Source organism: Erpetoichthys calabaricus, chromosome 2, assembly GCF_900747795.2.
Source record: "Erpetoichthys calabaricus chromosome 2, fErpCal1.3, whole genome shotgun sequence".
Lineage (NCBI taxonomy): Eukaryota > Metazoa > Chordata > Cladistia > Polypteriformes > Polypteridae > Erpetoichthys > Erpetoichthys calabaricus.
Window position 1 is genome coordinate 317665103 of NC_041395.2, and position 13765 is coordinate 317678867.

At 43.7% G+C, this 13765-nt stretch overlaps 1 protein-coding gene across 4 annotated transcripts in view; it reads left to right on the forward strand.

Annotated features, from left to right (window-relative positions):
* Positions 1 to 13765, forward strand: part of mypn (myopalladin) — a 364168-nt gene that overhangs the window by 128031 nt on the left and 222372 nt on the right. The gene's annotated exons all lie outside the window — the stretch shown is intronic.

Sequence of the window (13765 nt, forward strand, 5' to 3'; positions counted from 1 at the left end):
CCAACTTTCCTCAGGCACTCCCAAGTCTGCTCATCTCTTGAATTAATCTGAACAAACATACCAATATTACATGCTACTCATGTTTTCAGCTGTCCCCTGCACTTAACCTGCTCATCCATCTAATAATGCTGCTTACTTTGGATCCATCTTAGATTCTTCCTAAAGACGTGAATATGACTTGTTTCTGGTATGTTTGTTTCTCCTCTCAACCCCCCATTAAATGGCCCTGGCCTTTGACTTATGAGATTATCTTTTTTTTTGCTGTGTGCAGGGTGCTGATGCCATTGCTTAATCCAATGACGTGGGAAGGAATGAAAGAAATTCTGTTGATGGAAACTATTGGCAGCAAGGCTGCCAGTGATGTAAACTTGAGTGGTTTCTCGATGATGAAAATAAGAAGGCCTTGCACACTTTCTAAACTGCAGTGTACCTCCTTTTCAAACTGCATTTTTGTATAGCTCCACACTGAGGCATGCTAATATTATATTTCAGGGGTTATATATGCATACTTATATATCTGTGCTGGTATACACTAAATTTGCTAATCCCATATTTGTCATTAGATTAATACAAATACAAATGTACTAATAATGGAATGACAGTTTAACCGTGGCTGATGAGATCCCTGTTTTTGTTAGCAGTGCCAACATCATAACATCATGTACAATAGCATCCACACCATTTATGTTGCTCATTTGGCCTTTAGATGATTCACAGTCAATGAGTCATTTGTTTTTATCCTATAACTGGCTGATACCTTTATCTAACACTTAGAAAATGTTTATAGATTTATTTTTTTCAATTCTTTTGTACAGGCGGGTTAAGTCACTTGCTCAGAGTCACACTGTAAGGCAAGAACTGGACCGGCAACCTGGCACTTTCAGTTCAGTGCCTTAGCCACTATTAACATTCTTTACAATCTACAGATTTAGGGTGACCAGAATGCTTATTCTATGTCTCTTTTCAGGAAATTACCCTTTCTCTCCTTTATTTTTTTCAGTCCTTGGGCCTCATGTATAACCTTGTGTGTAGAATATACACTAAAACATGGCATACGGACAAAAACAGAAATATGCATATGCATAAAAAAATGTAGATGCATTAAACTGTCTGTAACCAAAGTTCCACGCACTTCCCCTTTATAAATCCTAATCATTGTGAACTTTAACTCACATGCACGCGCCTACAGCCCCACCCTGACTCCTTTCACAATTATGCGTATTTGAATCTGCAAATTAATACTAATTGCCCGAGCTGTTCAGGTTGTTGATAAAAGACAACGGTAAAAGCACGAGTAAAAAAGAAGTCCAACTCAGTGAAGTGGAGGCAAGAAAAAACATAGTTTGGTGGCTTAGGCAGTGGTATCAGCAACAAAATGAAATTGATTAAAAGGCACTCGAAAGTTCAAGTTCAGAAAGTTGCACAGTGTGCAAAATAAAAAGAAGTGGACAAATGTCAAAGTCGATGTGAAAATGCGAGTGTCTGAGTGTCATACGGGAGCATATTAGGGCCACAGAAAAGAAAAGAAAAATAGGGACACACTGAAGAAAAATGTCTATGTCCACTTTAATCTCGTAGTTGATTTTGTCATTAAAGTAGAACGCCATAAACTTCAACTTAAAATGTTGTTTAATTTACTAGAGTTTCTCAAATCCCATCGTAACTTAAGTAGCATGTTAAATGCTTCATTTTCTAAGTGTTCCCAACCCAGTCGTTAATCAGTACGCTGCTTCATAAACGGGCTTTCTCTTACTCCGACAAGAAATGTGATTGCCACATAGGATACATTGCATTCATGATTTTATTGCTCTGTGAATGTTTTAGAATACTAAGATGTATACTTGATATTGTTTTCATGATGAAATGCATTAAAGGATGTGTTAAACATGTGGGGCCATGGTGGCGCATTGCTAGCGATGCACAATGAGGGATAATGGAAGAATTTATTGCAGCAGTACTGTGTCTGCCATACATACCAACCCCCAATTCCTGTCCTTCCATTTTCTTTCTCCACATAACTAATTGCCACACAATGAGCTCTGTAATAAATGTAAAACTAGCTGCCACCTTAGAATGCAGATTCTTCAGAACCTTTAAGGAACATGGGGAAATCTTCAGTATATGTTTAATTATTCCATCCATCCATCCATACAGGGTCATGCCAGTCCCAGCAAGCATAGAGCGGAAGGCAGGAATAGTCCCTGGATGGGTCGCCAGCTCATCAGTACCGCTGCACCACCATGCCCCCACATGTTTAACTAATAACAGTATACATTATTTAAATGAAGTTAACAATTTATCTGTAAAATGTAATATACATATTTTAATGTATTTCATCAAAAAAATGATATCAAGTATGCATCCTAGTATACTGACAGCACACAGCTCCAAGAGGATAGCTCTTTTAAATATAAATCGACATAGAAGCCAGTCATTATCATTTGTAAATACGCTCTCTTCTATTGAATTGAATTCCTTTATTGTCAATGCATGGTACAATGAGATTCAATATGCAACTCCTCCATAAACATATTTTCCTATAAAATAAATAATAATAATAATAATATGATAAAAAATGAAAATATACAATATGAAACCCTAAATACAATATACATGTACATATAGTGCAGATAGTGCAAATGGTTCATAAAGTGGCTCAAGTTGTGCAATATTACTGTCATAGTGCAAGTCCATCCATCCATCCATTGTCTCCCGCTTATCCGAGGTCGGGTCGCGGGGGCAGCAGCTTGAGCAGAGATGCCCAGACTTCCCTCTCCCCGGCCACTTCTTCTAGCTCTTCCGGGAGAATCCCAAGGCGTTCCCAGGCCAGTCGAGAGACATAGTCCCTCCAGCGTGTCCTGGGTCTTCCCCGGGGCCTCCTCCTGGTTAGACGTGCCCAGAACACCTCACCAGGGAGGCGTCCAGGAGGCATCCTGATCAGATGCCCGAGCCACCTCATCTGACTCCTCTCGATGCGGAGGAGCAGCGGCTCTACTCTGAGCCCCTCCCGGATGACTGAGCTTCTCACCCTATCTTTAAGGGAAAGCCCAGACACCCTGCGGAGGAAACTCATTTCAGCCGCTTGTATTCGCGATCTCGTTCTTTCGGTCACTACCCATAGCTCATGACCATAGGTGAGGGTAGGAACATAGATCGACTGGTAAATTGAGAGCTTCGCCTTGCGGCTCAGCTCCTTTTTCACCACGACAGACCGATGCAGCGCCCGCATTACTGCGGATGCCGCACCGATCCGCCTGTCGATCTCACGCTCCATTCTTCCCTCACTCGTGAACAAGACCCCGAGATACTTGAACTCCTCCACTTGGGGCAGGATCTCGCTACCAACCCTGAGAGGGCACTCCACCCTTTTCCGGTTGAGGACCATGGTCTCGGATTTGGAGGTGCTGATTCTCATCCCAGCCGTTTCACACTCGGCTGCGAACCGATCCAGAGAGAGCTGAAGATCACGGCCTGATGAAGCAAACAGGACAACATCATCTGCAAAAAGCAGTGACCCAATCCTGAGCCCACCAAACCGGACCCCCTCAACACCCTGGCTGCGCCTAGAAATTCTGTCCATAAAAGTTATGAACAGAATCGGTGACAAAGGGCAGCCCTGGCGGAGTCCAACTCTCACTGGAAACGGGTTCGACTTACTGCCGGCAATGCGGACCAAACTCTGGCACTGATCGTACAGGGACTGAACAGCCCTTATCAGGGGGGCCGGTACCCCATACTCTTGGAGTACCCCCCACAGGATTCCCCGAGGGACACGGTCGAATGCCTTTTCTAAGTCCACAAAACACATGTAGACTGGTTGGGCAAACTCCCATGCACCCTCCAGGACCCTGCTAAGGGTATAGAGCTGGTCCACTGTTCCGCGACCAGGACGAAAACCACACTGTTCCTCCTGAATCCGAGGCTCGACTATCCGACGGACCCTCCTCTCCAGGACCCCTGAATAGACTTTTCCAGGGAGGCTGAGGAGTGTGATCCCTCTGTAGTTGGAACACACCCTCCGATCCCCCTTCTTAAAGAGGGGGACCACCACCCCGGTCTGCCAATCCAGAGGCACTGTCCCTGATGTCCATGCGATGTTGCAGAGGCGTGTCAGCCAAGACAGTCCTACAACATCCAGCGCCTTGAGGAACTCCGGGCGTATCTCATCCACCCCCGGGGCCCTGCCACCAAGGAGTTTTTTGACCACCTCGGTGACCTCAGTCCCAGAAATGGGGGAGCCCACCTCTGAGTCCCCAGGCTCTGCTTCCTCATTGGAAGGCATGTTAATGGGATTGAGGAGGTCTTCGAAGTATTCCCCCCACCGACCCACAACGTCCCGAGTCGAGGTCAGCAGCGCACCATCCCCACCATATACAGTGTTGACACTGCACTGCTTCCCCTTCCTGAGACGCCGGATGGTGGACCAGAATCTCCTCGAAGCCGTCCGAAAGTCATTCTCCACGGCCTCCCCAAACTCCTCCCACGCCCGAGTTTTTGCCTCAGCAACCACCAAAGCCGCATTCCGCTTGGCCTGCCGGTACCTATCAGCTGCCTCCGGGGTCCCACAGGACAAAAGGGTCCCGTAGGACTCCTTCTTCAGCTTGACGGCATCCTTCACCGCCGGTGTCCACCAGCGGGTTCGGGGATTGCCGCCACGACAGGCACCGACCACCTTACGGCCACAGCTCCGGTCAGCTGCCTCAACAATAGAGGCACGGAACATGGCCCATTCGGACTCAATGTCCCCCACCTCCCTCGGGATGTGGTCGAAGTTCTGCCGGAGGTGGGAGTTGAAGCTACTTCTGACAGGGGGCTCTGCCAGACGTTCCCAGCAGACCCTCACAACACGTTTGGGCCTACCACGCCTGACTGGCATCCTCCCCCACCATCGAAGCCAACTCACCACCAGGTGGTGATCAGTTGACAGCTCCGCCCCTCTCTTCACCCGAGTGTCCAAGACATGTGGCCGCAAGTCCGACGACACGACCACAAAGTCGATCATCGAACTGAGGCCTAGGGTGTCCTGGTGCCAAGTGCACATATGAACACCCCTATGCTTGAACATGGTGTTCGTTATGGACAATCCGTGACGAGCACAGAAGTCCAATAACAAAACACCGCTCGGGTTCAGATCAGGGGGGCCATTCCTCCCAATCACGCCCTTCCAGGTCTCACTGTCATTGCCCACGTGAGCATTGAAGTCTCCCAGCAGAACGAGGGAGTCCCCAGAAGGTATGCCCTCTAGCACCCCCTCCAGGGACTCCAAAAAGGGTGGGTACTCCGAACTGCTGTTCGGTGCATACGCACAAACAACAGTTAGGACCCGTCCCCCCACCCGAAGGCGAAGGGAGGCTACCCTCTCGTCCACCGGGGTAAACCCCAATGTACAGGCTCCAAGTTGGGGGGCAATAAGTATACCCACACCTGCTCGGCGCCTCTCACCGGGGGCAACTCCAGAGTGGTAGAGAGTCCAGCCCCTCTCAAGGAGATTGGTTCCAGAGTCCAAGCTGTGCGTCGAGGTGAGTCCGACTATATCTAGCCGGAACCTCTCAACTTCGCGCACTAGCTCAGGCTCCTTCCCCTTCAGAGAGGTGACATTCCACGTCCCAAGAGCCAGCTTCTGTAGCCGAGGATCGGACCGCCAAGGTCCCCGCCTTCGGCCACCACCCAACTCACACTGCACCCGACCTCCTTGGCCCCTCCCATAGGTGGTGAGCCCATGGGAAGGGGGACCCACATTGCCTCTTCGGGCTGTGCCCGGCCGAGCCCCATGGGTGCAGGCCCGGCCACCAGGCGCTCGCCATCGAGCCCCACCTCCAGGCCTGGCTCCAGAGTGGGGCCCCGGTGACCCGCGTCCGGGCAAGGGAAAACGCCGTCCAAAATGGTTTTTCTTCATAGGAGGTTTGTTTAACCGCTCTTTGTCTCATCCCTCACCTAGGACCAGTTTGCCTTGGGTGGCCCTACCAGGGGCATAAAGCCCCGGACAACAGAGCTCCTAGGATCATTGGGACACGCAAACCCCTCCACCACGATAAGGTGACGGTTAAAGGAGGGGCATAGTGCAAGTTTACAGTACGAACAGTTCTACCGGGAGCACTTGATGGACTGATTGAGTGCGGTTACAGATTTTGGGATGAAACTATTTCTGAGCCTCAAGGTCCGTGCAGGAAAGGTCCGCTCTGAAGCATCTGTTGGATGGGAGAAGTTGAAATAGACTTAATGGAATCCATGTAGATGCTGCTGGTTTTCCCGAGACAGTTTGTACTATAAATGTCCTCCAGTTGTAATCCTCTGCACTCTCGACACAATCTGTGCAGCTATGATATCAACACACAAATAAAATAAACAGGTTAAAATACTCTGCACTGAGAATAACAACACTAAAGCAGCAGTGGTATCTGGAATAGTTTGGCTATTATGTGCACCGTTATGTTATATTTAAGTGCCTTAAATTTGTAACCGATATGCAATTAATTTCGATGTATTTAATAAGGCCTGTGTCATGGATGTGAATTTAACAAAGAAAGGAAAATGATGCAGAAACAGTAGCACTGCTTTGACGCTGGGTGGCACCCGTTTGCAAAACTGAGCAAAAAAGTGTGTACGCATGGTATGTGATTGCTGTGAAAATATATGTGGTTTTAGGCCAAGTTTTTATACATCTCGAAGTGAGCAAGGAAATGGGTGTAAGCAACATTTTAGTGCGTACGCACCATTTATATATGTGGCCCCATGTCTTCCTAACACAAGGATTCTTCTTCATTAGGTTTTTCCTTTCCTTGTGTTTAATGATGAAATGCTGTTAGTTTAGTTTATTTTCCATTTTAATTTGCATATGTATTTAGAAGATACTTTTACTCAGGGCAACATGATAGCACAGAGACCATTGCAGCTGACTTTCTTGGGATTAGTTTGTAGTCTGTTTACTGTCTGTAGTTTGCACTTTCTTCCCGTGCTCTTGTCAGCTTAATTTAGAGTTTAGTTTGACTTGGCATGAAGGAGAGTGCAGCTGTTTGAGTGAGTATTCACATTTGGGACACTGATTTGTTCCTTACAATGCTTTACAGTATAAAAACGGGTTCCACAAACAGATGTATTTGTGGGTGATTAAGGTGGTCAATGTTGAACTGTAATACTACAAAATTTAGATAGCTCCAAGAATCTGGTTGAGCATTCCTGTGCATTGTACATATTGTGGTCAAGGGAAAACACAGGGAAGCCAGCTTGTTTGCCTCATTTAATCTATTACTTACAATACATTACAGGATATAAAAAATTCCAAAAATGGATGTATTGTGTGTGATTAGGGTGGGCAACACTGAAATATAATGATGCAAAATTCAGATTGCTCCAAGAGTCACTGTGCATGCATATTATGGTCAAGAGAAGACACTGGAAAGCCCAACAACTGTTGGAGTGTCAGCTAGGTCGCCCTGTTTAATACACTCTTCTAAACACAAAAGAAAACAGGAGCATGACAGCTCAAAGCAACTGAAAACAATAGGCAAGGGCTACCTCAGAACAACTCTGATTGCTCAGGAGAGTGGGCCTCTTTCCTGTGGTCAGCTCCGGTCTAAGTGAGACGCCTTTTTCCAGGGATAGTTGTCTTTTATAGGACTCTGACCAGTAGGGGTGGACTCAGTTGTCCTTATGAGGCATGTTCTTGGCTCTGTGGGTGAGAAAAGAGATGGTGCTGTTGGCAACAGAACTCCCTCGTGTCCCGGAGAGGAAGTACAGTATATACCCTCAACCAGCCTGGAAGATAATTCCTCCAATGTACACGTGTGACTATATATATATATACTGAAAGAGGGATATTCAGTGAAAGGAACTGTATAAAAAGGAATCTTTATCGATTGTTTTGAACTTGGAAATGGCAGCTCTTACTTATTTGATGAGTACAGGCTAGCCACTTAAGGTAAGTGTGTATTATGTATTGTAATTAGGATCTGTCTACTGTAAAAGGCTTTATATAACATTAAGAGTGATCACTTGCAATGTGATAATAACCTTCCATATTGATGACTCCACTTGATGCTGCTGTCCTTGTCTTTGCCACAGCTCTTAATGATGCTTAGGCCAAGTGATTGACTTGTACAGACACAAACACACACACGCACACACACACTCTGTTTTTCTATTCACCTTCAAATCCCTTTTGTCCTGTAAACTATTTTTGCCCACTTTTGGAGGTAGTTAAATTAAAATACTAATTATATCCCAAGATTTCATTGCCAGATTTCTTATGTTTTATTAAAATATTCCATATACTGTAATACTTTATATCTACAGTATATAAAACAACAACAATCACATAAGCACTATTGTTTTTCAAATTCCAGTCAACAAGGTACTGTGTAACCTAGGTAAAAATCATAAGTACAACAAAGCATTAAAACAATTAAAATAAGTTCTAAGGCTTACTGTTGTCATAGATTCTCAGGGATATTTATTATTTACTAGCTGTCCCCCGCAGCAGTGAAACAGGACAAACTTTAAAAATCTCTAGCTAAGCAGAGGCAAAGAACGCTCCAACAGGTGGCGAGATGAAGACCGACTCAAATGGATTCTGGTGCGTGAGTGAGGAGGGCCCCGCCTGGCTCCCTACTCCTGACGTCATGCTTTCTACTCTCTCTCGGATTAGCGTGGTTATATCACTCCTGCAAGCGAACTATGATACTTAGCGCGATAAGAGAAGTCGCAAAATCAACCGGAATGTTCAAACAAATTATAGAAGAAAACCCAATCTAAATCAGTTAATTAGTCCTCTGAAAAGAAGACAGATATACAGACAGACAGACAGGTGTTGGATTTTATATAGAGAGAGATTTATGATTTCATGTTATTGTTTGCAGTTTTACCAAAGCCATTTTGTTCTGGTATTCACCAACTTGTGGTGCTTTGATCATGGTGGCTGTCATGAACAGCTGCACAGCAAGTTTTTTATTGGTTTTAAATAAAAAAGTATGCATTTAAATAATTATACATTTATATTTAAATAGCTGTGCTACCTGGCATTGCTGGGGAAATTCCATAAGACAATGATCCCAGTTATAGTTCTGTCTGTTAATCAGGTGCATCAGAAGTAGTATATAACTAACTAAATAATTTAATGTATTCAGTATTTGTTTTTCATTTTACCAGGGGCTAACTGTATTAGCAGGCAGTATAGTGTAGAGGTTACGGCTTTGGCCACTCAGGACCTCAGACTCTGATGTTTTAGGTTCAAATCTTGCTATTGACACTGTGTGACCATGAACAAGTCACTTCACCTGCCTGTGATTCAGCTTCAAAAACAAAAGAAATGCAACCAATTACATCTCAGATGTTTTAAGCCACCTTGGATAAATGTATCAACCAACTAATTAGTAAGAAATAGTAATATTATTAGGTCACTGGAGTGGCTTACCCTTGAACATGCTGCACACAATTGTCCATGAGTAAAACATTCCTGTCTTAGATCAATTCCTGCTTTTCTTGTTGTATTTGGCTTTTTTTGATGGTCATTGAATGGATTTTACAGGAAACTGTATTCTTTACAATTCAAATGGGTAATCGGTAGGAGTTATGTAAAATTAGAGCAAATATCATTATCGCTATTGTGATTTTCATTTCTTTGCGCTGTTAACTCAAGCACAGTATTTCTTTTCATGTTTTTCATTATTTGTATGTGGACTCCCTTTAAAGTCAGCAGATGCAAATGGGCATGCAAAGCAGTGCTTGAAGTGGCAATCTATAAGCGTTGATACCTTATGTGTTACGCTGTCGTATTAACATGAAGGGCAAAGACCGCAGTAGCTTCAAGCACTGCAACATCATTTCTGTGGCTTCCCCATTAGAAATTCAAGCTCCACAGTCTAAGACTGGAACTGGGGTATCATGAAATTTAAGTGCCACAATCAGTTAGCAGGGGATAAGGGGGATGGATGGGGGAATCTCGTGTCCAGGGGTTGGAGGTAGACAGAGCGGGATAAATAACCATGATGAGAACTGGTACACTAAAAAAAACAGCCAGTATGCATCTAAGAGTGTAATCAAAAGCAAAAAAACGGAGAACAGCCCATCTCAAGCACCGATGCACAGAATTTCAGAGAGCAGGGGAGTAAGGCATCCACATTCAAAGTAAGCAGACGCACATGTAAATGTGATCAGTTTCAGAGTTTGGGAGATGGGGATCCCTTTACAAAGTCCATCCATCCATCCATTTTCCAACCCGCTGAATCCGAACACAGGGTCACGGGGGTCTGCTGGAGCCAATCTCAGCCAACACAAGGCACAAGGCAGTAACCAATCCAGGGCAGGGTGCCAACCCACCGCAGGACACACACAAGCACACCCACACACCAAGCACACACTAGGGCCAATTTAGAATCGCCAAACCACCTAACCTGCATGTCTTTGGACTGTGGGAGGAAACCGGAGCGCCCGGAGGAAACCCACGCAGACATGGGGAGAACATGCAAACTCCATGCAGGGAGGACCCGGGAAGCGAACCCAGGTCCCCAGATCTCCCAACTGCGAGGCAGCAGCGCTACACACTGCGCCACCGTGCCACCCCTTTACAAAGTCCACTGGTGCAAATGTATGTTACACTGGAGTAGCCTGTGGCCAACCAGTCAAGGATAAACTGATGCTGTCATTCCAGGATGTTTCTAGGATTTGTAGGTATTAGGGTCTTAACCCCTTCTGTGATTGTCACATGTGGCTTTACAAATATATACATTTGTAGAATGGAGCAGGGAGTCTGGGGGGTGTTCCCTTTGGGTTTTTGTGCATGTTCATATGATCAGAGGCAATATTGTATATGATATATCGACATATTGAAATGTAGTTTCTTAGCAGATACCTACTGCCCCAGATGTACCACCCTGTCAGATTTCAGCAATTTAGCTAAATAGAAAGTTGTGTTTTTGTTGCTGAGTGATTAAGTGAGTGAATCAACTTTGTATTATATAAAGAGAGATTTTCAGTTATTTTTAATCTCTCTATTATGAAAAAACATTGAAAATTAACATGAAAATTGTCAATCGGTTACACGGCAAATCGGTTAAATGCGTATCAATAGACTATGCTGAAACAGTTGGTGGTGACGGTGCGGAAGATGAAAACATCAACTTACAATATCCCATAGAATATCTATAACTGTTCACACCGTCCGGTCTTCAGAGGAACACTACTTGTAGGCAGTAAAGTGTTTGGTAAATGTGGGCCAGGCAAGCTGAATGAGTGAAACTCTAATAAAAAATCTGTTGCATAGGACAAGGATGTATGCTGAACAGAGCCAGCACAAGCAGGTTTAATGCCGCATCTCTTGTCAACATTTCACCAGCAAACAGATGTGATATTCTGCATGTCATAGACCATTATGCCATCGGTTTGCTTGTCATGACAGGTGTGTTAGGAGTTTTAAAATATAAACAGCGTTGTTCGGAGGGTGCGGGAGCGCTCTGTGTCAAGGTGGTGTTGCTGCAGGTTGTCATTTGGGAGGCAAGCGGATTGCTACTTGAGTGAAGGAAAGGTTATGATGCAGGAAGAGCTTTGTGGAGAGAATGATCTCAACATTCTATTCAGGACATCTATTGGGCAAACCAAGGTCTGAGAGGAGCTCTCTGTATTTAAGGGAGGAAATGGAAGGAAGTCAACTGCCATGTACTACAGTATGTTAATAATAGCTGCTTTATAGTGCCCCACGTGTACAGCCTGATCTGCACATGCACAGCTGCTTTAAGCAAAGTGACTTATTTTCTCGGCACTAACAGAGCACATGATTAGGCAACACCTGTGCCAATCACCAAAACAGGTGCCCACTCACTACACTGCTTTTTATTGGATGCATCCCACCTCAGCTGCTAACCCTGTGGGAATATGGCAATCATACAAGTTATCATATAAGTTAAGAGTTTGTGAATCAAATTCAAAGTCATTAAAAACAAAACTATATTAAAAAAACAGATACAACTGAAAAATAAAGTTTGTATTTAGAGTACTTCTAAATGTATGCGGCCATCTTACTCAGCATGGCTGCTGTAACATCAAGATGCATGTGATATGCTTATCATTTTCCTAGCAACCATGTAGTACAATAGTAACTGAACACACAAAATGGCAGTGCCCATGAATTCCTGAAACATAAAATCACAATGAAGGAATGTCATTAAACACATTGGAATAATGAACAAGTAAATAAAAACAACAATGGTAAGTTATTTGTGTTATCCTGACAGCTGTGAGGTTTGATCATGCTATTACGTCATGTAAAATTTCAAAGCTTGTGATATGTTTCCCCTCCATATGTCCAGAGCTGATAAAGGCATTTGAGTGTGCCATGTCTTGACATCAGTGTGTGAGTGTATGAACAAATGCCTACGGAAAGTGACTTCATTAAATGCTATCAACATACACTTTGAGAACTGTTTGGGTATACGACCACATGTTCTTAATTCTAGTCATTTCTGCTGATGATAACTATAAAAAGAAACCTTCATCTCATTTGTCATTTGGTTTTGTTTCAAAAAGATTGATTTTACACTCCATGCAGAACTGTTGTTAATATTTTGCAAGATGCTTACCCTCAGCAATCTGCAATTCATGAACTTCTGTTTCTGAAATATCTCTCATTCAAAAAAAATCATGAATGGACTTTCAAAAACACGACACTTGCTTTTTCCATTAGAAAGGTTCTGCCATGGAGAAAGAGCACCTCTCTGTGATATTTGTATAATCTGAAAGGCAGACAGGGGACGAGCTAAAGCAGCAGTAGTCTAATGACACTCGGTTTCTCCAATGTAGTAGATGGGATCTTTTCAAATATACTGTAAGTACATAAAAAAGGGACATTTCATAATCTCAGTAAAATGGAATATTCAAAGTCTGACGTTATGCTCATTAACTCTTTCTATTATAAAGAGCCCGAGTTTTCAAACAATGCTCAGTTTTCCTAAAGTTCAAAGAAATGCTGTTAGACTGATAGAAAATATAAATTGGCGATATGTGAATGAGTGTGATTGTACTCTAGAATGGACTGATATGCCATTCAGAGATGGTTCCTGCCTTGCACTTATTGTGTTGTGAATGTGTAACTTTATTAATATTGTTTATGGGAAGATTGTTAATTTATCAATTATCTGTTTAGGAAGTTGTTATTTTACCATGTTGTTTTCATTGCTGGCACCACCATTTTGTGTTCTTGTGGCTGCTAAGCACTATGTGGTTGCCGGAGTTGTGATCGTGTCAGGTGACACCATTAATCTGACTGATATATGCAGTAGCCATGAGCTCCAGTCAAACTGCATCCAAGAGCTGACCCTCTAACCAATTTTCTAATTGTTTCAGATTGTTTAATACAAGGCTTATGATTCATTGCCTGTGTTTTATCTAACGATTATTGTTCTTTTGCTTTCTGGTTTTGTCGAAAGATGGGACTGATTCTCCGGTTTTGACCCTTATCGTTTATTTTAATGTTTCATCTTTTAACCTATCATACTTGACATTCTTTCTTGCTTTACTTCATTCTTTTGACATAACACATTGCTGCCATTACTGGCTTTAATTCTCTCTGACTCTATAAAAGGAAGGATGTTCAGAAAATGGTGACTCTGCCTATGAAGTCAGTACATGGATTGAGAGAGCATGGGGGGTCATAAGGTCACTGAAAAGGGGTGTGTGGCACTCCCGAGATCTATGCAAAAGGACGAAGGTCCAAGTGTTTAAAGTTCTGGTGCTTCCTGCCTTGCTATATGGTTGTGAGACATGGACGCTATCCAGT